The sequence below is a fragment of the Meriones unguiculatus genome, chromosome 3 (assembly GCF_030254825.1).
Source record: "Meriones unguiculatus strain TT.TT164.6M chromosome 3, Bangor_MerUng_6.1, whole genome shotgun sequence".
NCBI lineage: Eukaryota > Metazoa > Chordata > Mammalia > Rodentia > Muridae > Meriones > Meriones unguiculatus.
Window position 1 is genome coordinate 12,085,405 of NC_083351.1, and position 22,676 is coordinate 12,108,080.

At 52.6% G+C, this 22,676-nt stretch overlaps 1 protein-coding gene across 2 annotated transcripts in view; it reads left to right on the top strand.

The window, feature by feature from the left end:
• Window positions 1–22,676, top strand: part of Igsf21 (immunoglobin superfamily member 21) — a 206,354-nt gene that overhangs the window by 147,736 nt on the left and 35,942 nt on the right. The window lies entirely within an intron of this gene.

The window sequence follows — 22,676 nt, forward strand, 5'->3', positions numbered from 1 at the left end:
TCACATTCACTGTGTGTGTGTGTGGGGGGGTGTATGGTGTGGTGTGGTACGGTGGTGTGTGGAGTGAGTGAGTGAGTGAGTAAATGAGTGAAATCACCTCTGCATTGCCTCTCGGTTTCCCCATAACCCATCCCTCCCTGGACGGATACAGCGGGAGCATTCTCGATGGCTCAGTCTCTGTCTCTTCTGTACTAGAAACAGATTCTTTCACTCATCGATGTCTCTGAGCCATCCTCAGCTTCTGGAAGTCTGTCTGGGGCTGTCAGAGGGTGACCTCCTGGGGAATTGGGGAGGGTGTTCCCCGCTTCCCTTTGCAGCCCTAGTTTCTCAGAGGGAATCTGGTGCAGCACAAAAGCCCTATGGCACCTCAGAGGCAAGAGCCTGCTAACCTGCCCATGTGCTTCAGTGTGCTATCCCAGGCTTGTATGCTGTGCATCTGTGGGGCTGAGTCCCCCAGACACACACACACACACACACAGAGAGAGAGAGAGAGAGAGAGAGAGAGAGATGCTGTGTGCAGCCAGGGGAAGGCTTCCCCTGATGAAGGAAAGTGAGGCTGGAGGGGGGTGAGGGAGGAGTTCAGGAGAGGTCAAATAGGAGAGACAGGGCTCACAGTGACAGAATTTACCCCCAACACCCTTTACGTGGGTCCCACCCAGCGCCAGTTGTACAACTGTGTGATAAAACCATAACAGAACGAATTGGTTTTGACAAGAGGTGACATGGCAGAGTCATTCTGGAGACGTAGTCTCTGAGCCCCAGATTTGCCACTGACGGCTTCGGAGCCCTGGCAAGTCACTGTTTCTCAGGGTCTCAGTCCCCCCAGACATACCCCGAAGTGGAAATGGTGATGGCGGTGCTTATCTGCAGAAGGCTGGAGACAGGCAGTCCCCAGGGCTGGCCGAAGGCATGTGAAGGAATCAGCGAGTTTAGTACGGATTTCCAGGTGAGTGGCGAATGAGCCACAAGCCTTCAGGAAATAGTGACCCTTGCTGGCTGTGGGGCAGGCGTGGTGCTGGGCTCTAGGGAGACAGCTGGGGACAACTCCAGCTACCCACCTGGGCAGCGCTTACCGTGGCTTCCATCTCATAGAGGGGAGAAAGCAAGGTCTGGAGTTGCTGGGCGCCTGCGGAGCCACACGCCTGGAAAGCTGAGGGGCCGGTGTGCGCAACAAACCGTCAGTCTCAGCCACAGTGCTCTGGGCCCTCCTTGCCAGCACTGGTACTTAGAGCACTGGAACTCTGCCCTGGATCTTTCTGGAAAACTTGGACACTGTTCCTAAGCAGGGGGTCTTTTCTCCTCGTGAAGGCCATCTAGGGACGATGTGACAATTTGGCTTTGATCAAATTAGGCCCGTGTTGTGGCGTAACTTTCTCCATTCACCACAACGCTAATAAACTAATAAATTAGACAAATGAAAATATCACTGGCCAGGACTGCACACTAAAACATCGCAGTAATTGCTTTCACGGCCAGGGCCAATTTCTCAGATTTTGCCTTGGCCAACTTTCCCCAGCTCACCGTGTCCCTAATAAGGCATAACTCACTCTATAAACACTCAATTGACTTACTTATTTTAAATACAGTAAAACTGAAAAGCACCTCATGAACCCACCCTTGTGTGCTTACTTCCTTGGGAGGGAAGTCCACCCAGGCTTTGTTAAAGCGAAGATCTGTCTCCAGCATGGATCTTGGTCCCCAGCCCAGTGCGACTGACTGTTCCTTCCTAGCCAGACAGATTGCGCTGTCTGAGGATCTGGTAGGCTGTCCACACAGATAAGATGGCACAAATATTGGATAGTGCACGCTCCTGGAGCTGTGTGTGGTCCTGTGTGTGACCTCCATGGCATTCATTTGAGGTTCTGGCGTAAGGATCCCGCATGGGTCCTTCCTGATGAGCCTCACTTTGCAAGAGAGAAGAGTAGATCAGAGGGACCAGTAACTTGTCTGGGACCACACAGAGTGCGATACCACAGAGCCGGCTTTGGTTTAGGTTTGGTTTTCACAGCCCCCTGTGCTTTGCCTCCTGCAGGTCAGCGTAGATGACTGACATTTCCGGCCTGGCAAACAAGTGGGGATCCTGACTGCTAGGAGGCCCACTCCTTGAGCATGTGGGAGGTGCTCACAGCCCCGTGGCTAGGACTGGACAAGCAGGACTGTGTCAGGGGGCATGGTGCATGGTGGAGACGGTTGTAAGACCCCAGGAGTCTGCAGTGGTCATCTTTGTTTGGCTGCAGGAGGTGAGGGAGGGAAAAGTACTTCGCTCATTAGCCAGAGATCATAGTTGGTGTGAATGAGCGGAATGAGGCCGGATAAAGAGGAAAACATCCCTTCAGATATAGTGCCTGGCAGAGGTGTAGGATGAGCAGGGTGTCCACGGGTCCCTGTCTGCGGTGAAGTGGGGTGGCCAGGACTGGGGGATCCCAGCCACAGGTAGCATATACCCTTCTCTCACACCTGCAGTCAGGGCTGTCACCAGTGACCCTGTGGTGACCTTGGAGCTGTCAGCCGAGAGACCTCTCATCTTGGGATCTCTGTCCTCGTGGCCCTTCCTTCCTTAGCTTTGTTTGACTGCTCAGAGTTTCCTCTGAGCAAGTCCACCACACCCATCACACTGTTGCCGTAAGGTGTGTTTTGGTGGCTCCTTCCATCCTTGCCTGGAGCACTAGAAAGCAAACTCCACAGGAAGCATGGCTCCACTATCCCCATCATCCCTAGGAACCATGGAGTGACACTAAGTGGATTCTTAGATGGAAGGAAGAAGTGGTGAGTGGGTGGACATACAGAAAGATGGGTGGTTGTTGGGTAGGTGGATAGGTAGATACTATGTAGGAATAATAGCTTATGGATGGATGGATGGATGGTTGGATGAATGGGTGGATGGAGAGTGAGTAAATGGACAGATGGGTAGATGATAGGCAGATGATGAATAGATGGATGGATGGTTGTTGCATGGGTAGATGGACAGATAAATAGCTATATTAAGAGTAGGTAGGTAGATGGCTAGATGGGTAAAGCAGATAAATGAATAAATGACAAACAGATGCTGGGTAAGTGGATGAATAATAGATGAGTGGGTGGGCAGATGGACAATTAGAAGAACTAATGCATGGATAGATTAAGAGAGATAATAAATGGATGATTGATGGATAGATGAATGAATGAATGATGGATGGATAGATAGATAGATAGATAGATAGATAGGTGAATGGATACTAGGTGGTAAATGGATGAATGGCAAATAGTGAATGGAGAAAATAGTGGATGAATGGATGGTGTTTAGTGGGTGGGTGGATGATGGATGGATGGATGGATGGATGGCTACACTGGAGATATGCTGTCCCCAAGTAGAAACCTCATCCCATGGCTGGCCTAGCAAAGCCATCCCCTGTTCATGAGGCTGGAAGCAGAGACAAGGCATGCTCTAACTCAGGGTTCCGGCTTCTCTCCCACTCTCTTTCTGGAAGGCAGAGCCCTTGATGGGAAACCAGGACCCAAAACCAACCCCAAACCCGAGGCATGACAGAGGCCAGTTGGGGTTGTCAGCCATGCCAGTCACTGGGTCTGGGCTCTGCCAGGCAAGATGCCAAGCAGTAGGGCCAGGCCTTGGAGACCTTAGCCCTGTCAAAGCGGAGCTGTCCCCTGACCTCTCCTTCCTGGCATGGGCCTGGCCGGCCGCATGACCAGAGAGCATGAGTTCCAGAGCTGAAGACTGGGGGAGTAATGTCTCCTTTTGACAGAGACAGACTCCCTAAGCTTTCCAGAAGCTGCAGCTACTCTCCCTTCCCAGAGCCTCAGGGGTGTTCCTCCTGAGCCCACTCTCCTGTTTCACCCCTTTCCATCTTCCAGCACTGGCGTGGACAGTTGTCCTCATCACGTACCAGCACCCGCCCCTCTCTCTACAGTCAGGTCCCTGAAGTCACCACTGTCCCTGTCATCCACAGTCCCTGTCAGGGTTGCTGGGAAGAGCCTGCTCTCATTTGCTTCATGTTAGTTGGAAGGGGGAGCCATCATTCTTCGGGTGTGCTAGGGAACATGCAACTTGAACCTCAGTTTCCCTAGCTGCTGACTCACCCTGACCTCTCCCTGGAGCCACTCAGAAGTATAGCTCCATACCGTGTGCCCACCCCAGGTCTAGGCATGGGGAAAATGTCAAGTGGCTTGTAGGCTGTGTTCAAAGAACAGGGGCCGCCCCATTGCATATAGGCTGATTGGCATCTCTTTTGGCCAGTCACTAGGGTTTCATTTGCATCTAGTGCCTGCTTCTCTGGGTCAGAGTTAACTATCCCACAAAACAAGCTCTGGGAACCCATACAATCTCAAGTAAGCTGTGGCTGGTGTTAGCCATGCCAGCTCCTCCAGAGTCTACGCCTGGTCTACTCCAGGGTCTACGACTAGGGAAAGAGCCTTCTAGTTTTTCTCACACTGTCCCCTCACTCCTCTGCCGCTGGCAGCAGAGTGCCATACTTTCCTACTTTAAGTATTTAGGTTGAAACCAAAGGCCAGTGGTCGCAGCGCCCCTAGCAGTGGGGCTCAGCAATGGTCTCAGCGCCCCCTAGTGGAGGGAGTTCAGCAATGTCGCAGTGCTTTCTTAAGATGGGGCTCAGCTTTCACTGATTTGTTGAATTCCAGGGCAGGTACAAGGGCCACCAGTTTCAACCCTATCTATAAACTGCTGAGTTCTCAGAACCTGGATCACCAGAGAGCCAGAAGTCAGACATCCAAAACTGCCTAAAATGTAGCCATGGAGAGCATCCGTCAAGAGCAGCATCTGCCCAAGTTCCTGCTGTGCATCGGGGTCCCAGGGCCTCACTATCCTTTACACCCCTGGCCTCCATGCATGAATCCACACCCTCCCCAGGACTCTCGAGAAAGAGCCTTAAGGCACAGCCAATGGCTAGAAAGAAACATGGAGAAGATGCAACAGGCCCGCTTGCCCTGAGCAGCTCCGCCTAAGGCATCCGAATCCTATCTCACTTAATGCTCTCAGCAGCCCTTAGGGAAGATGCTGTGACGACACCGGCTTTCAGATGGGGAGACAGAGTCACAGAGTGACACCCAGCCAGAACGTGGAGGGTGGTGGGCTGAACCCCACCCCGGGCTGGGGTTGTGTCGGCTCAGCCGGGCCACGCATGGCCCTGCTGTGAACTGAGAGACAGATCCAGCCAGGCCAAGCTCACCTCGCCTCCCCATTCTCACCTCCCCAACACCCCCACAGAGCACTTCTCCCACCCTGGCTCTCAACAGACAGCAGATGGCGGGGCTTCGGCACACCCCAGCCCGCTGGCCGCTGCTCACTTCTGCAGGCCGTGTCTCTGCTGGCGAGGTGGGCGTATGTATGTGTGTGTACACACGTGTTGCAAATGTGCATAGGTTTGCACGTGCGTGTCTGAGAATGTGTCTTGTCGTGTAAGACTTTTCTGTCTTGCCTTGGGAAGAATCCAAGTGACCCCCCCCCAGTGGGACACACAGTTGGGAGCATGGGTGGCTGTTCCCAGTTCTGTGGAGGGGTGCCCACTTTAGTGCCCAGCTGCCCCAGTCTGACTCTCTCGCCCTTTCAACAACCCCTGTGTGTCCCTCCCTCACCAGCCTGGAACTTGAAGGTCAGTCGACAAGTTCTATGCGACTCACATTGATTATTTCTGTTTAATTGAATCAATAACAAACTCTGGAAGATTGAGCGGTTTTTTTTCTTGTGAAAATTTGTTTGTGTTGGGTTTCTGTTAGGAGACTAAAGACATGGCTTTTTCTTTTGTGGTTATTTCCAAATTACAGTCATCAAACACTGTAAATAGAGGCTTTAAATCAAGGAATGGCCTGTTAGTCCCTCACGGTCCACAGCGCCATATTGTAGAATTAGTTTGAGAACATGCAAAAAGGAAGGAACAAAGAAAGGGAGGGAGGGGAAAGGAGGGAATGAAGGGAGGAAGAGGGGAAGGGAGGGAAAGAAAAGGAAAAGAGTTTAAACCAGATTTTTTCCCTCTTTCCCCTGTATATGTCGGGGTTCCTGGGTGGCGGGGATTCAAGTCACTTCCTTCTTGGTATCTCCATTTCAAGGTTTCCTCAAAGTTCAAAACAGTTGCTCTAGCTCCAGCCATTATGTCTGTATTCCAATGTGTCAGTGGACTGTCCCTGTGACCAAATACTGAGATCAACAACTTCAAAGGAGAGATTTTTTTTTTCTTCTGTCAATCTGTGGTTACCTGGCTCTGTCCCTTGGGCCTATGGTGGGACATGGGGTATAAAATGTGTTGAAGCAAACGGCTCAGGAAGTAAAAATAGAGCAGGAAGAGAGACAAGGTCCCAGTCTCCCTTCCGAGGATACACCCTCAGTCACCTCACTCCCCTCCTCCCCGAGTTCTTAAAGGTTCTCCCCGAGTTAGCTCATTCGCTTTGGTAGGTTGGGTTCTGGACTTCATACCTAACTTCTTTCCTCCAAGGGCCATCCTGATACAAGGGAGCCTGGGAAATGTAGTCTTCATTTCAGCCGGCATGTATCCATAGTAACCGTGGGCTGAGTCACCCTCTGAAGCCCCTAGAACCGTGATTGCAGTGGGTTTGGGAAATTCTCGAATTCGGGAACATTTGCATATGTGTTAATGAGATGTCTTGGGGACAGGCCTCAAGTCTAAGCATGTAATCTGTGTTTCCCGCATTCATAACATACACAGCTTGAAGGCAAGTATATGCTGTATTTTTTTTCTTTTTAAACAATTTTGTTTGTGGAACAGAGCTTCCACAGTGTCAAATTTTCCACGGTGGAGTTCTGAGGGTGCTTGAAAGCTCCAGACTCGGGAAACTCTCGGCTCCCAGAGTCTTGCGTTTGGGGTGCTCCTCCTGTGTAGCCGTGAAGGGCAGAGATGCTGAAACGAGCAAGCCACCTCACCCAGGCTGTGGACTCGGGAGCATGAGACCCAGCTCTGCCCTTGCCTCTCAGTGTCTGTCACTTCTGGGAATTTGCATAATGTTGTTCAGAGGAACGTACACAGACAGGGGGACCGAAAGCGTGGTTGGCAAAGAGTGGGAAGTTTAATATAAACTCTGCGCCAGCCACTCCCATCCATGAGTCCCTCCAGACGTCACATGACCTCCCCTCAGAGCAGAGGTCTCACCCTCCTTCCTGAACACTGGGAAAACCAAAGCTGAGGCCTCCCCTCTACTCCCAGAACACTGGGCTCCTGCCCAGTCCTTGTTTTCTATAAGATGTGTGTACACTCATGTTATCTGACATGCTGTTATTTGTGTGCAGGTGCATGTGTGTATGCAAATGTGTGTGTGTGTGTGTGTGTGTGTGTGTGTACACACGTGTGCTTGGAGGCTGAGGACAACCTCAGGTGCCTTTCAGGGACCATCATCCTTGTTCTGAGACAGTCTCTCATTTACTTGAGACTCACCAGTTGGGCTAGGCTGGCTGGCGCACCCCAGTACCTCTCCTATCTCCTGTTACCCTGGCACTAGGATTACAAGCTCAGGGTGCCATGCCTGACTTGCTCACACAGGTCCTGAGGTCTGAACTCGGGTCCTCATGCTTGCAAGCACTTAACTGACCTAGCCACCTTCACCCCGCCCCTGGTACATATGTTTGGGGCTTCCTTTGTATGTGTCTGCCATGTTCAGCTAGACTGTGGCCCCCAGGGTTCAGTTGGGTTTAGTTTTTAAGACAGGCTCTGACGGTCTAGCTCTAGCCAGCCTGGAATTTGCTCTGCAAACCGGGCCGGCCTCAAATTTGTGCGGATGCTCCTGCCTCTGCCTCCCCAGCACTGCGGTTACAGCTGTGCACCATCTTGTCTGGCTGCACGGTAGGATGTTTTGTTTTCGTAACCTTCCTTATTCATAGCCGTATTTCCAGGACCTAAGACAGGCTGGCACATAGTAGGTGCTCAGCAAAATCACTGACGAAATAATAACTGAATGACAGGATGCCTCCCTCCCCCTGCACCCAGCGCTGTGCTCCTTGTCAGAGACGGACCAAGAAGCCAACAACCTTTCAGCTTCCGGCTGCCTGTGGCAGGGAGCCCAGCACCAACCACACGAAGATAAATACCTATTACCGAGGATGGGATCTCGGTGCCGGCGAGAGTCCAGGCATTTTAATTTTGTTTTGACAAAGAGGCTGATGGGAGAGGTTAGTGAGGCGCTTCCCCCTGTCTCCCATCTGCCGAGGCCCCGGGCGCCCCGGCCTGCCCTTCTCTGCCTTCGGCAGCGTGTAGCTCAGGACTGTGAAATGTAATTGGCCTGCCCTACTTTTTAACAGAACGCAGATTGAAGGATTGGGTTTTTGGTGGGCTGACCCGTTTAAGAGCCTTAAGAGGGAGCTGGGAGTTTCAATTTTCCACTGCCAAAGCCAGGCTGTTTTTAGCTTGGCTTTGATGAAGCAGCAGGAATCGGGTTCGGCCTGGGGTCACCCATCAGCTGACCTCATTGGGAAAGGCCTCCTGCGGGGCTCTAGGCCCAGCTGCAGCCAGGCGGGGAGAGTTAAGGTTTGCTTTGCTGATCCAAGTAATTGGCCCTGTGTAGACGCTGACCCCCTCACCCATCCATCCAGATGCAGGGACCCCACTTCCAACTATGGGAGGGAGGCACTATGAACTTCCGAACTTCTGAGTTTTCCCAGACCCAAGCTCCTGCCCCAGCCGTTAGCTGAGTGACCTCCGACAGAGTGCTTGGACCCTCAGGGCCTCCGTTCCCCAGGCAATCCAACCAGCTCCACCATTCTGATCTGGCTGGGAGTGGCAGGCAGTGACCCCTGGGTTGTCTCAGGCTTCCAGGTAGTCCCGTGTGGGTGGTACCCCGCAGGGCGAAGGCAGCAAGCTGTGGAGATGATCCACAGCCAGGTAGCAGGGCCCAGCCAGGGCTGCCCAGCCCTGCCCAGGAGTCTGCTCTGAACTATCCTGTTCTGGGTTCCTGTGGCTTTGCCAGGGGTCAAGCCCCTTCGCTCTGCGCCTCTCTTCTGATCTCCCGTCTGACTGTGCTGAGCAGAATGGCCTGTGGGTACCTTCATCCCGTGACCAGAGGAGTTTGTGTGATGGTGTCTAATTAGAGTTTGCTTCCAGGGAGAGAATTATGATGTGGTCCCTACGGGGACCGGAAGGCAGAGATTCAGGCTGCCTGTCGGACCCCAGGCTCTTGTGGCTGGTTGGAGGCTGCCCTAGAACCACAATTCTTTGCCCTGTGACCCTCTCCACTCCTTCTCACCCCTGTCTGGTCTAAAGGAATGAATTCCTCCAGCTACTGACACCTTGCCTTTCCCCGGTAGAACCTCTCTGGACCTCTTCTATGAACGAGAGACTCCTACTCTAACTGAACCCCAATAGGTCTGCTGCCTGCTGCTGTCACGTGGGCAATGAGGGTTCCTCAGGGCAACAGGCCACAGCAGGCCTCTACCTCTGGGACCTCCACCAAGACTCTGCCCAGCTGAGTTCCCTGCCTCTGAGTCAATAATGATCATCATGGCAACCAGCAACCTGTGCCTCAGTTTCTTCTTGGGGCTTTGTAAAGATTGAGATGGGAGAAAGGCATCAACACTAAATTACCTGTCCCAGGACAGGCATCATTAGCCTGCCAGCTCTGGGAGTTCTCCCTCCCCCCGCCATAGAAGGTTCCAGAGTAGCTCCTATGGCTACGATTATCCCTGTAGCTGAGCTCTGGGGGAGGGTAGAGTGAGTTCAGCTTGTAAAGTCCTTGCAGAAGGTCTATCCTGAGGCCGGGGCTCAGTGAACAGGCACAGACACAGTGCTTGAGTCTCCTCTGGAGGGTTGAGGACAGGTGACCTCATTCTGGCCTAGCGTGCGTAGGTGTGCGGTTGTGTTCACCGAACAAGGTCTGAATGATAACCAGGATGGAAGCGGAGGGAGGGAGGAGGAAAGGCTTCCCACATTTGCCCTCTCCTGCCAACCGACCACTGACTGCAGTCAACAGGCCTGGCCTCCCTCATGCTCTTCACTGCGCTTGTGCATGGACAAAGACAGAGCCTCACAAAGAAATGAAACAGCCACGAGGTAAAGAAAAGAGGTAGCCAATAGGCCACGTGCCGTTGGCCTTTCTGGCTCCCTTGAAACCCAGCACCCTCCGTCTGATTTCTCTTTGGCTAGTTGCCAGTTTCTAGTCTGTGTCTCTGCCCCGTGTCTGTCCCTTCAGAGCCTTTGCTCTGCACTGTGCCTGCCAGGCCCAGATGCAATGGGGTAAAGAAGAATGAACAGGAGCTGTCTGATCCCTTGCCCCCATCATAGTCCTATCCACTACTACCCAAAGCCCAGAGCCAGCAGGCCTGAGAAGCCTGACTGTGAGGGGCTAAAGGAATCCATCAGGGCCTGGAGGGGGACATGGTTTCCATGGCAGCAACAAGAGGCCAGGAAGGGAGGTCTGGAGAGGAGGAGGCAGGAAGTGGGGTGGGGTGGGTCTGAATGGGAGAGGCAGGAGGAGAGGCAGTGGGCAGAAAATCAGGGTGAAGTCTGCAGGAAAGGTGGAGGGGGGACAAGGAAGGTGAGGGTTTGGGTACCGGGCTTTGGGTGTCAGTTACACATGACAGGAAGGGTCAAAGTAAGTAACAAGCCAGAGCAGAGAGTCCTGAAAATGGTCCCAGTCTGTCATCTCCTAGGATCCAGGGCAGATCTGCTAGTCTAGCCTATCTGCTGCAGGTGAAGGTCCTCCAACAGAGAGGGGAGGGGAAGGAGAGCCTGGTGGGCATCTTCTCTAAATGCTCCTGCCCTGCTGTCCTTCCCCATCATCTCCCCTCCTCATCCCTCGTCCCCTGCCCAGCCAACCTGTAAGTGATTAGATGCCTTCAGTGTTTGGTACCCACAGAGCAACTAGAAACCCTTTTCAGCTTCAAAGGGGTAAAAATTGCACTGGTGGCTTTTAAAGGCCCTGGGAAAGGAGCTTGCACAGCCTCTGCCAGGAAAGGAGAGAAAAGAGGAAGAGACAACAAATTGGTCCCCAGGCCCCCATGGGGATGAGTTTTTATGATGCCTGAACACCTGCCCAGAACTACCTACCCCTTGCTCACTTGACCCTAGGCAGGTCATTAATCCCTGAGTCCCCAGAAAGAGCAGCTCTGGTCCCAGGACAGCCCACCACAGTCCCATTGGGCCAGACCCAACCTGTGCCCAGCCAGGTGCCATATTGGGGTATAATCCTTGTATTCCTTAATGCCCTGGCTGGACTCCGGTCTGGTCTGACCAGGGGGTGGCCATTGCTAAAGCAGACCCTGCTCCATTGTTCTTGTCTGCAGAAAGCTCAGACCCGACAATGCGGAAAGCAACAGCCTTTGTCTGCTCCCCGAGGTCGCATTAACTAAACTCAGACAGCAGAAAGACTTCCGTGCCTGTCTCCAAGGCCCACTCACTGACAAAAGGTATCATTTGTGATATCTTCCATCAAGCCCACCCAATTCCCCTAAACGTTAGTTACTGCCTCCGGCACCGCCAGTGTCCCTCACCCCTCCTGCCCACCCCCACGGAAAAGGCACACAGCGGCTGACCCTCCTCAGGTCATTGGCCATCTACCTTCCTTGACGTCCCCATGAGCCAGCAAGTTGTTTTCTACTTCCCTACCTGTAGGTGTGTGTTTGTATTCGTGGGTGCACAGCTGCATCTTGGGTGGGATTCGTAGGGTGCCAGAGGTCAGACTCAAGGGCACTTCCTTAGTACTGCCCGGAGCTGACAGGGGCCTCACCAACCTGAGTTCACCGGTTCATCATCATCGTGGATTAAGTTAGCATAGCTGGCAAACCAGCCCAAGGGCTCTGACCCCATCTTCCAGCCCTGGGATGGCAAACACGCCCACCACCACCCCCACACAAACCCCAGCTCATACTTTATGAGGTGAGCCTTTTTCCAGACCCATCTATTTGTTATTCTCTGTTTGTTTGCTTGAGATGGGGGGGGGTCTCATTTTATTGCATAGGCTTCAAGCTCCAAGGTTCCAGAGAACCCCGCTTCCTGAGCTGAGATTACGTGGGTGCTACTGTGTCCCGCTTAATAGTTGCGGGGCTGGGTGGAGGGGATAGGGGTCTGTTTTTTTAACTTGCTACTTTGTTTCAAAAAGTTCAGCGCCTTGGGGGGAGAACTTTCCCTTCCCCTCTGCAGGGGAATGGCTAGAGACAGAGGGCTGCCATCTCCATGGAACAGACGCTTTGGCTGTCTGAAGGGACTGGAGGAGAAAATGGATCCCAGCCTGTGTGTGGCAAGATTGCCAGTTCATCTGGGTCATGGAACCCTGTCTCATGGAGACTCCTGCTCACAGCAGCCACTTGCCTGAGCGCCATTTTGCATCCGCCCCTGTGGAAGGGCTTCCTGACCCTGTCATCAGATCAGCATTCTTTGAGCACCTGCAGGGAGTATCCACTTGCTGGTCTCTGTGCCCGCTCTCATGCCCCCTCTGTCCACTGCTGGACAGTGCCATGCCCCTCTCCTTAGTGTGCTTGTATGTTAAATGTTAGGTGGCCAGCCCCTCTGGCATGCTGGACCTGGGGCCTGTCAGGGATCCCCATGACTAGACAGTCACCCTGGCTAGACGTCCAGGTCATACTAGGCGTTTTGGAAGAGAAGGAACAAAGCTGTTTACATCTTATAAATGGGGGGCAGGTGCTTTTGTTTGGAGGGTGGGGGGGCAGGCTCTGTGTGCATGCCGTTGTATGTGGAGGCCAGAGGTCACTCCTGAGCATTGTTTCTTAATGGCATCCACCTTGGGTTTTGAGAGGGTCTCTCCTGGGCCTGGAGTTCAAAGTCTAAGTCATAGCTGAGACTGGCCACCAATCCACGACAAATCCTCTTGTCTCTGCCTCCCTAGTTCTGGGGTTACAAGTGCCACCCCCCCACCATGCCGGATGCTCCCCACCTTGCAAGGCTTTTTCATGTGGGTTCTGGGTTCTGAGGTGGGACTTGGGTTCTGGCAATGCAGGCGCTTGATTCACTGAGCCATCTTCCCAACTCCTGGGACAGCCTCTTCATCCATCTCCCTTTTACCGTCTGTCACCCTCATGAATCCACCTTCTCCAGCAGACCTTTTACAAAGTGCTTTCTGATGGAGACAATGGAGGTACGTGATATGAGGCGTGTTGTTTTGGGGGAAAGGAGGTCATTTCTAGTTCTAAATTGTTCTGTCCTGTCTTCTGGGAATTACATTTCCCTCTTTGTTCCCAAGTGGCTCAGGGATGTGCCTACACTGTGATGGAGGGCGATTCAAGCATTACCATTGCTGGTGGCTTTAGTCAAGTCAGATGAGACAGGCTGCCCTTGGCCTGAGTCTGGAGTCTGTGTTTCTTCTGGGCTAGGCTTGAGTCAAGGGGCCCACGAAAGCCTGGGAGACTGGCAGAGATGTGTAGGAACAAAGAGGATCCAGGACAGAGGCTATAGCGTGTGTGTGTGTGTATGTGTGTGTGTGTGTGTGTGTGTAAGAGAGAGATTAGCTTTGTGACAGCACCTGTGGTTGAGGAGACCCCTGCAGGTCTGTGACATCTGTCATCTAATCCTGTCCTTTGATATCTGCTATGGTCCAAGCATATCTGAGCTCTAGGTTCCAATTTGGAGGTTGGAAAAGCCCATGGATAGGAACCACTGGCCTGTTCTGCGGGAAAATGCCAATAGATGTATAGACCCAGATCAGAGGGAAAGCCAAGAACAGGAGACTTGAGGTGTGTTTACTTGCCAGCTGCAGCCTCAGCTCCCACCCCAGCCCGCTTCGCCCCTCCCGCTCCCCCAGAGCCTGTGAGAAGCCTTCATCCCACCTGGCAGGCTCCCAGGGGGAATCCTGTGCTTGCTGAAGATTAAGGCACACATCCAGTGCCCTGGTAAGGTCTTCCACCAAGGAGCCCACCCCCAGCCAAACTGTGAGCATCCTTTCCTGTCATGCCCAGATACCTCCCTGGAGTCTAATACTCTCTCCAGTAGCTGGTCTGTCTCCCAGGCCTGGGACATTAGAGGGAGGGTGTGTGACTATGAGCTTGCCTCTGAGAGGAAGGGAAGAGGCTGCGAAGATAGCTGGGGACAGAGAACAGCTGGGGCTGGCCGAGCAGCTGCACATCTGGACCCCTGGCCTAGCCCTGAACCACTCCCAGCTCCCAGACAAGTGCTTTGAATGGCGCAGGCACAAACACTGTGAGGAGCAGGGCAGGAACCTCACCCCACCCCTTCCCTGTCTTACAAGGAGTGAGCAGCTCTTGTTAGCCAATGCCCAACAGCTCCCGCTGCTGCTAGAGACTTTACGGCCATTTTTATGAGCTCCGCCTCACCGAGTCGCCCAGGCATCAGGGACATGACCCTGCACGGAGAGGGAGCAGGTGTTTGAGGGAGACATGGGGGCTGCAGGGGGGAGGGGGGAACAGAGCAGCCAACGGAGGCAGAGCTGTAAAAACTTCATGACCTCACACTTGGTCTCTTTCCAGCAGGGATGAGGGACGGCAGAGCCCTGGCAGGCTCTAGGCTCATAAGATTGCAGGGGGGTGTGTTTAACCTACTTGCAAGAAAGAACTCTTCCCCGGCCCTCAGAGGCTCTGTTTCCATGCAAACAATGCTGTCCAAATGAAAAGGCACTCTCATCTCTTCATTAAAGTGCGGCCTCAAAGGACCCATTGCTACCTGAATCTTCACTCCTAGCTTGCAACGAGGTGCCTCGTGTATAAATGAAGACGTTTGAATTACAAAATGCCTTTTAAATCCAGAGCATTATACAAGTTCGGCCCTGAAGAGTCTCCTCGTTCGATTGCTGGATTTTGGCAAGAGATGTGAGGCCACACGCCATTTTCTTCCCTCCATCTGTTCCTTCCTTCCTCCTTTTTGAGACTGAGCCAGATCCGAGCTTGCAGCCAGACTGAACTTGACCCTTACGAGAAAGGGAGCCTGAAGTAGGCTGTAGGTGTGGGGAGGGATGGGTTACACCCTCATGGTCAGGAGACCACATGGCAGGGGGTGCAGGGAGTGAGGCTGGCTGAATGAGCTAGGGGAAGGTGGTGGGAAGGAAGGAGAACAGAAAAGAGAGCTCATTCAGAAGGGGGAGGCTCACAATGGAGGGAAGGAAGAAGCCTGTCCTTGAACCTACTTTCCCTCTGCGAAGAATGGAGACAAGCAACCAGAGAAACCCAGTTACATCTCATAGAGACAGTAGCTCTCCCTACCACTCTCCCAAGCTTTGTTTTGTCTGGCTGGTACCCATGACACCCAGGGCTTCAGGCATGCTAAGTAGACAATCCACCGCTGGGGTTCACCCACATGCCAGGAGCCTGTCCATGCATGGATTCGGAGTTCGGGTGGAAAGCTCACTGCCAATGACCTCCTTAGCTGTGGGAGCAGAGTGGATGTCTAGGAGAGATAGTGAGGGAGAGATTCTTTCAGAAGGCTCACAGGTGCCACATGCAGAAAGGCAGAACTCAGGCCGATGAGCTGGTTCAGCAGGTAAAGGTGCTTGTCTGAGCTCAGTCCCTGGAAGAAGAGAAATTGTCCCACAAAGTTGTCCCCTAACCTCCACGCACATGCCACGAACCACATGTCCAAATGTGCAATGCGCGCTCTCAGACGAAATAACACTGAAATCTGGGCGGATAAGCTGACTCTCCGGGTAAAGGTGCTTGCTGCCAGGCCTGGCAACCTGAGTCCAGCTCCTGGAAGAGCTTGTGGTGAAAGAAAACTGACTCTCACTGGTTGTCTTCTGACTTCTACACGTGTGTGCTACATGTATGCTTATACACAGCCACACACATGAAAGAAAGAAAGAAAGAAAGAAAGAAAGAAAGAAAGAAAGAAAAAGGAAGGAAGGAAGGAAGGAAGAAAGGAAAAAAGAGAAAGAGATGAGAATTTTAAAGATAAAACAAAGGCAAAAAAGCCACTGAGGCAGGGGTGGGAGTGGGGGCAGGGGAGTTGCTTTTTTGGTTCTCAACTTGTGGGTCACGATCCCTTTGGAGGGGTTTTACAGACCTTTCACAGAGGTCACATATCAGCTGTCCTGCATATCAAATACTTGCAGTATGATTTATAACAGTAGCAAATTGCAGTTATGGAGTAGCAATGAAAGCAGTTTTACAGTTGGGGGTCACCACAGCATGAGGGACTGTATTAAAGGGTTGAGGCATTAGGAAGGCTGAGACACATGCTCTAGAGGACAGTCAGGCAGTGACTTTTACAGTGAGCCATACACCAGCCATGTTTTCTGGCCATGTTTGTCCCTCCATGATCACCCAGGAGAAATGAAAGCAGGTGTCCATGGATGCATGGCAACTGCATGGCTAATGGGGAGAGCCTAGAGCAACACAAGGGCCACCAGCAGGCAGAGAGATGAAGAAGATGTCCATGTGGTGAGTGGACACTCAGAGCCAGGTCCACGCAATGGGGTGTGACTCAGATGTGACCAGGAAGGAGGACAGAGGCCGCCCACGAATGAATGGCAGGAGGTTGGGTGTTAAAGGCCCCAGCCCCACCTTGGTGCTACATCAAATTAAAAGAGACAGAGACCGGGTGTCAGAGCCCCACAAGCTGCTGGACGACCTCCTGCCTCCACCTTCTGTCTCATCATGGGAGGGCTGGGATTATGTGGGTGCACCCTGGTTCATCGAGCTCTTTGTGGTGGTTTGGAATCAATCTCAGCAAGCACTTTTACCCACTATGAGGTCTCCCCAGCCCAGTGGTGGAAGCTTTCAGAGGTGGAGCCTGGTGAGCAGTCTCTGAGTTATTTACGGTAGATCCTTAAAGGGGAGGAGATCCTTAAAATGAGGAGGAGGTAGGTCCCTCTCTCCCCTTTAAGGTTGACCTCTGACCTCTACATATACACACACCCATCCATGTGTAGCCACATGCATGTGTACATATGCCCCCCCACACATACACCCACACAAATAAATGATAAAAATAAAACCCGCAAAAAGAGGCGTAGAGAGATGATTTGGTGGTTAAGAGCACAGGCTCCTTTTCCAGAGGACCCAAGTTCAATTCCCAGTGCCTATATCAGATGGCTCACAACCGCCTGCATCTCCAGCCAGGGGTATCTGATGCCTTGGGTATCCCTGCGTACCTTCACCCCCTGTGCAAAGACATATGCAGATAATTAAGGATAAAAAATAATAATATAATAACGTAGCAAATTTTAAAGTATAGGAAACCCCAGCAGAATGGTGAGGCTCCTGGGTTAAAACAAACCTAGAGTGCATTACAAAAGCCCCAGAGGCGACAAGGTGGGACTGGCTCTTTTTTTTTTTTTTTTTTTTTTTTTGATGACCTTGTTTCTGAGGCAGGTTCATCACTGTCCAGCTCAATTCTCCGGAGAAGAAGGGAGGTGTACATAAAGACAGGACAGAAAAGCAAGTTCCCAGTGTCTCCATTCAAGTGTGCGTCTCTGTCTGGCTCCTGGCTGTAGACTAAGCATTGAAAACAGCATGAGGTGGTGGCTTAATAATTTGTCTTAAAATTTTAATCAATTAATGGCATAGGAGAAAGTAGGGCAGGCACCAGGCTCAGTTCTGTGCGTTTGCACGTCCCTTCACTGGCTTTCCTGGTTTCAGAGCAAGGCAGAAGGAGGCCACACAGCTGTACCCTTCATCCTTTGCCTGGTCAGGCTCCTGAGTCCACTGCCTGGATTTGGGAGACTCTCTTCCCAGTAGTAAGCCAACGCCCTAACAGGAAAGATGTGGGGAAGGGCTGAGAGCCTGTCCTGCCTTGACAGGAGATACCCCGGACTCCCTGAAAGCTTGAAGGGAATTTAAAGAAGCAAAAAGCCATCCTTTTCTTTCCAGCAGGGAGGAAGCATATGGCTCTCGTTACCTGGGGAGGTGGCAGGCTCAGAATAAAAACACAGAGGGGCAGCAGAGGCCAGATCACTCAGGGGAGCTCAGGAAGACATGAAGAGCAAGGGCAGAGTAAGCATGGGTGGGGAGCGTTGCTTCCTTAGCTGCTGCCACTGGCTTGGGGTCACACCAGAGCACCTACCCATTCACTCCATGACTTGGGTCAGACCACATCTTGTCTGTGTGCCTCGGTTTCCTCATCTGTGCAATGGGAGGCCACAGCCCTACAGGAGGGTTCACTGAGTTGAGGAAATTCTCAGTGCTCACTGTGGTTCTGCAAAGACCAGAGCTAAAATTCTGTGTGGTAGTGTCATACCCAATCATCAGATAGGAAAAGGGAGACCCCGGGGAAGGGGGTGTCAAACGGCCTCAGGAAATGCCACCAGCTGGCCAGGTTCACAAGAGACCCTGCCTCTCAACAGCTTTCCGCTGACCTGTTCCTCCCAGATACTAGGGAGTACTTAGCTAGTAGCCAAAAGCATCCAGGGAAGCCCTGGGCTGGGAGGAACGTGGGTGAATGGTGCCTGCAGTCATGTACAGAGGGGAAAGAGCTGTGTCTGTCCACAGAGGATGATCAGTCAGGGCAGCCTGCCTGTCAGAGGCAGCTCAAGAGCTCAATGCCCCTCCAGGATCTCTGTCACTGGACACTCATGAGGCACCGATCCAGTCGGTGCCCTCGGGTGAACCCTGGTCATCTTCCCAGTAGTTTTATGAGTGGTGTGACAGATGGGAAAACTGAGTCTGAGAAGTCAGATGATTTTCCAAGTGGTACAAATCAGGACTGGGTCTGAGCTGGGATTCACGTATTGACCCAACAGTCTGGGTGCTTTTAACCACTCCATTGCACTGCTGGGGTCGGGGGAGGGGGTGGTTAGAGGCTTTCCAGGGACACGAAAGGGGGGACACTCCAAGCACAGACAGAGTATCTGGATAGCTCCACCACAAAGCTCAGATTTGCAGGATGCACGGTATGTCTAAATGCTGGGACGTGCAGTTGGTCCAGATATGGTCCAGAGTGTGCTCTAAGCATAGATGAGGGCACACATTAGGTCCAGAGTCCAGGACACATAGTAGGCCTGGATGTCTAGGTGCACAGGTGGTGCAAATATCAGAGCACACAGTAGGCTGAGACGCCAGGACATACAGCAGGTCTAGATGTGGTTCATACAGTGGGCCTAGATGTGAGTCACACAGTAGGTCTAAGTCTGTGTGCAGATGTGGCCCTCCAGCCCGGCATCCTGTGGAAGCCGCAGCAGCAACAGCCTTCATGCTTATCTGGATGAAGCTCAGGTCAGCAGGCAAGGGCAACATTCCTGCTCCTCCTGTTCCCAGCTTTTCAAAAACACAATTACTCGCCCTTCAGAGACGCCGTCAGTGTTGGTAAACTCCAGCCGCTAAACTGCATTGCCCCTATCTGCGCACAAACGCTGCAGTTATTAATAGTTTATCGATCTGATCTCAGGCCATTGCTGATGAGAGCGGGCCTCCTTCCCCACCTCGCCAGCCCCCTGTTGCCTGTGAGGGCTTTCTATCCAGCCTTCGGATCAATGCCACTCAGTGCTGGGGGCAGGGTGGGCTCTGGGCCACTTAATCCACTTTCCGAGGACAACAGTGGAAGCAAGATCTCAGGGTTTGATGAAGGAGAGGAGGCAGTTAGGTCTGGATCAAAGCTGTGACCTGGCAGCTTTGGATCGGAGATGAGAGCCAGGCCGTGCCTGGGATGAGGCTGTGACCGGACTCAGATGGCTCCTGAGATAGGAGAAAGGCATCATGGGGTGCACAGGGACGCTCTTATCTTGGCTACTTTCCCATGATTTAAGATTATCCAAAGTAAAAAATGTTATCTTATAAAGCAGAAACAAGGTGTCTGTAGGAAGAAAGGGCAAGAACAGAGGGGCTGTGACTGCAGTGAGGGGAGGGGGGAGGCGAGGAGGCTGAGAAGGCCCTGTGGGCAGATCCTGGTCTTTTTCTTTTTTTTTCCCCTCCCAAAGGCTAAGGAAGCTTTCAAAGAGGTTTAAGCTGGGGAGGACCTGGTTTGGATTCAGAATGGAAGGAGGATTAAAAGGTACAGAAACCCCACTTATATCCCTAGCCTGGCTTCAGGTGAGAATGGGGGGCTGTGGGAATACAGTGACGAGGTGGAAGTGTAGCTCAGGACCCGTGAAGAGGTGGACACCCAGGGCCTGGCCATTCACTGCCCGGGGCTGTGGAACAAGCGCTGTCAAGCTCGCACGGATTGAATGATGTGGGTTAATGGCTGAGCCAGGCGAAGCATGAGACCAGGAGCCCAGCGAGGAGCGCCAAGCGGAGCCGTAGGAACAGACCCAGATGGGAAGCTGTCTCTTCTTAAGAGCGCCAAGCCCCGGGTCCACCGAGCTGTCTTCCACACCACCTGTGAGGTGTCATCACACAGCACACTGCTTATGTTACCGTTACTTGAGCATGTCATCGGCAGAGCGATTCCCAAACATGTCCCCAGTGCCGGGATCATAGGAACACAGCTGCAGAGCTGGCCCACGGGGTAGTCACCTGTGCGCCTCCGCCCATGCGTCAGCCAGGCCCCTACTTTCTGGTGACATCAGAGAGCCTCTGGCTACACCCCTCCCCTGAGCCCAGTTCTCTACATGCCCCCCTGCACCTGTCTCCCTGGAAAGTCACTTAAGCAGGTCGACTGCATAATAGACACCTGTGAGGATAGCCGAAACATGTCACTTACGGTGGCTGTCACTCAGCCACCCCGCGCAGCAAGTACATTGCTGTTCTCAATCTAGCTATGTTACAAAGGAAATCATTCCCAGGAGGCAGGTTCCCTGCTGTTCCCACTGTCAAGGCGCTTTCTTCTGGGAGGAGAAGTGGAGGGGGCGGCGGTGGCATCCTCCCCCGATGAAAAGGGTACTCCCCACACTTCAGTCCTTCCTGACAGTGAGGAGACCAGATGGCAACCTCTGTGTAGTCTATGGAAATGAGGGTGTTGTTTATGCTAATGAGCGCTGGGTGCTGGGCAAGGGAGGGGCTGCTAGGGGAGCTGGCTCAGCTCAAAGTGACAACTGCTTAGGAAGAGGCTGAGAGCCCAGGTGGGGGGAGTGGCAGGAGGGGTGCCGGGAGGGGGGGCGGGGGGGTGCAAAGAAGTGACTCTTAAGCAAAAGAAGCTGAGACAGGCTGGAACCTGAGGTTAAACTGCTCATCGCAAACAAATGAAAGCGAGGCCTGGAGCAGGCAGAGTGGGGAGGAGGGATGAGGGACTGCATGCGAGAGGCCTCCCAGCTCAGGGGCCGCCCAGGAAGAGTCCCCATGGGCTTGGGCAGGACTGCTGGGCTGGTTAGGTGGGGAAGGACCGTGAACAAATGTGGGAGTCCGCCCTGGTTTTCTGCCAACTTTGGGGTCAATACCGACACTGGGCCCTCGGAAACAGGCCAGCATAGGCTGGGATTTGATGACATTTGAATTTTCCCACCTTAGTACCAGGGTGAGGCTCCTGCTGCTCGCAGTACCTGGGCAGACATTCTCTCCTCTTGGGGCATCGCAGGGTGAGGGCCTCCCATGGCCTCCGGGCAGGTGTGTGTTGCACCCTCAAATGCTTATTGAAGTCCATCTTCACTGCAGTCCTGGGATTTTTTTTAAATAAGAAAGTGAGTGCTCAAAGGTATGACTTCCCCCAAAGCCCCATGGGTTCCACAGAGGGGGGAACATAATTCAAACCTGAATCTCAGAACTCTTTGCAGCCTACATGTCAGCAAGGAGCTGCCACAATTCTGACTGTACCCTCCAGGAGAAAGAATAGCATACGAACTCATTCTAGCGTGATCTGACCCTGTGGGCCCTATAGAAAGAGCTATCACGCTATGGTCTGTTTACCCACAGCGTATGAACGGAGAATGTTTCAACGATTTTAAATGGTTGGAGGAGAGAAAAGAAAAGCTTAATATATTCTGTGACATGAACGCTCTGAGCAGCGCAAAGCTTGACAGCCACAAATAAAGTTTTATTGAAACTCCAGCACACTGATTGGTTGATAGACTCTCTTCAGCTGTCTGTGTGCTCTGAGGAAACAATGAGAAACTTAAAATGAGACCATCTTTAAGACTTTTTCAGATTAGTTTTTAAATTGTACATGTATGAGTGTTTTGCTGCATTTTTTATGTACCCCAATGTGTGCAGCACCCATGGAGGCCAGAAGAGGGCATCAGAGGCCCTGGAACTGAAGTTACAGACCGTTGTGCGCTGCCATGTGGGTGCTGGGAACAGGACCTCGGTCCTCTGCAAGAGCAACAAGTGCTCCGAATCACTGATCCATCTCTCCCAACCCCCAAGGTTGTTTGTTTGTTTTTAATTTGCTTATGTGTCTGGGGCAGGTGTGCACAGGGGCAGAGGTGTCAGATCCCCCTGGAGCTGTAGTGGATACTGAGAACCAAACTCAGGTGCTCTGCAAAGTTCAGAGCCGCCTCTCCAGCCCTGAGACATCAAAGGGGAACAAATCTTGAGATATTTGCTCTTGAGCCTTTCCAATGAAAAGGCAAGAGGGAAACTTCCACAACCCAAGTCTGGGGACCTAGGAGGCAGAGCCACTGCCCCTCAGTTCAGCATCCGCTGAGCACACCTATTGGGTGGAGCATTGGTCAGTTTCCCTGTGTCCCTGTTCACCAGCATGGGGATTCCTTGGGGACAGGAATGTAACTGGGTTTCTTTTGGCGTCCTTGGGACTAGGGGTAAAGTGGCTCCTTGGCAGCATGAAGGCAAGACTCCAAGGTCTCATGGTGTTATAGCTGTATAGGGTGGGGCAGTTTATGACCCTCTTGTGCCTCAGTTTCCCAGTTCATGGAATGTAATGATCAATCCCTGCATTGTGGTTGTGGTAGGTTGCATAGGAATGGCCCCCATAAGCTTCTAGATTTAAATGCTCGATCCCCAA